This window comes from Mandrillus leucophaeus, unplaced genomic scaffold (genome assembly GCF_000951045.1).
Source record: "Mandrillus leucophaeus isolate KB7577 unplaced genomic scaffold, Mleu.le_1.0 Scaffold1674, whole genome shotgun sequence".
Classification (NCBI taxonomy): Eukaryota; Metazoa; Chordata; class Mammalia; order Primates; family Cercopithecidae; genus Mandrillus; species Mandrillus leucophaeus.
The window spans coordinates 197-2141 of record NW_012101670.1 but is presented as its reverse complement, the minus strand read 5'-3'; the positions used below and the strand labels follow the sequence as shown (position 1 = coordinate 2141).

The 1945-nt window shown below is 47.7% G+C and overlaps 1 pseudogene; it reads right to left on the bottom strand.

Annotated features, from left to right (window-relative positions):
* Positions 1–1629, bottom strand: part of LOC105537029 — a 15358-nt pseudogene extending 13729 nt beyond the window's left edge.
* Positions 1630–1945: the final 316 nt, after the last annotated feature.

The window sequence follows — 1945 nt, the reverse complement described above, 5'->3', positions numbered from 1 at the left end:
AGGACTGCTTGAGCCCCAGAGGTCAAAGCTTCAGTGAGCTGTGTTTGCATCACTGCACTCCAGCCTGGGTGACAGAGCGAGACACTATCATAAGTAAATAAATGTATGTATGTATGTATGTATGTATGTATATATGTATGTATAATGAAATTAAACCAGGCTGGGCATGGCAGCTCAGGTCTGTAATCCCAGCACTTCGGGAGGTCAAGGTAGGGGGATCACTTGAGCCCAGCAGTTCAAGACCAGCCTAGGCAACACAGTGAGACCGAGTCTCTAGAAAAAGTTTAAATATTAGCCAGGTGTGGTGACGCATGCCTGTGGTTCCAGCCACTTGGGGGGCTGAGGAGGTAGGATCATTTGAGCCCAGGAGGTTGAGCAATGAGCTGTGATTATGCCACTGCACTCCAGCCTGGGCAACAGAGTAAGGCTGTGTCAAAAAATATATATCTTTAATTAAACTAAATAAATTCAGCTATTCTAGTCATATATCAAGACCTCAATAGCCACATGTAACTAGTGGCCACCATTTCACACAGTGCATATATGGGGCATTTCTATCATTGCAAGGGTTCTTTTTTGAAACAAGGTCTCACTCTGTCCCCCAGGTGGGAGCGCTGTGGTGCAATCATGGCAGAAGGCAGCCGTGACCTACTGGGCTCAAACGATCCTCCCACCTCAGCGTCCCAAGTAGCTGGGACTACAGGCAAGCACAACCATAACCAACTAATTTTATTTTTTATTTTTCTTATTTTTTTGAGATGGAGTCTCGCTCTTTCACCCAGACTGGAGTGCAGTGACATGATCTTGACTCACTACAACCTCTGCCTCCCTGGTTCAAGCAGTTCTCCTGCTTCAGCCTCCGGAGTAACTGGGATTACAGGTGCACACCACCACATCCAGCTAATTTTTGTATTTTCTTAGTAGACACGAGGTTTCACCATGTTGGTCAGGTTGGACTCGAACTCCTGACCTCGTGATCCACCCACCTCAGCCTCCCAAAATGCTGGGATTACAGATGTCAGCCACATTGCCTGGCCACAACTAATCTTAAATTTTTTGTAGAGATGGGGTTTATGTTGTGCAGACTGGTGTCAAACTCCTGGGCTCAAGAGAGCCTCTGACCTTGGTCTCCCAAAGTGCTAGCATTCCAGGTGTGAGCCACCACACCCAGCACTGCAGAACCCAGGTCTATCAGTGCTGACCTAGAACCTCTCGAGAGTTTCTTAAGAATTCAGAACTGGGGCCAGGCATGGTGGCCCATGCCTGTAATTCCAGTACTTTGGGAGGCCAAGGCAGGTGGATCACTTGAGGTCAAAAGTTCAAGACCAGCCTGACCAACATGGTGAAACCTCACCTCTACTAAAAAGAAAAATGATTAGGAGAACGTGGTGGTACGTACCTGTAATCCAAGTTACTTGGGAGGCCGAGGCAAGAGAATCGCTTGAACCGGGAGGCGGAGGTAGCAGTGAGTCAACATTGTGCCACTGAACTCCAGCCTGGGTGACAAGAATGATCTTCCCTCTCAAAGAAAAAAGAAATCAGAGCTGGTTACCTTTTCAAACAGGATGAGCAAGGGTGCATATCCACGAGCCACTTCCCTCTTCTTGACTAGTTTGCAGAAGTGGCATTCTGTAAGCAAGATAAATTTAAGGGTGCAAACAGAACAGCACAGTCCACTGTGGGGGGCTGTTCTCTATGTGTCAATGGGAGTCCCAGGAGCTGTGACAAATGAGTGTGAGCTGGCTGGGGAGAGAACGAGGGGCTGGATGGTGTTCAGGAATCCACATGGAAAAAAAAAAACAAAACCGTCAAGATAAAGCAACCTATCTTTGGTGAGGAAGATGAAAAAATAGAGGGATAAAAATATGAGGACAGGCCTGGAATGGTGGCGAGGGAGGCCAGCCAGATCTCCACACAAAGATTCTGCTGTTAGGCAGGAGGCAGC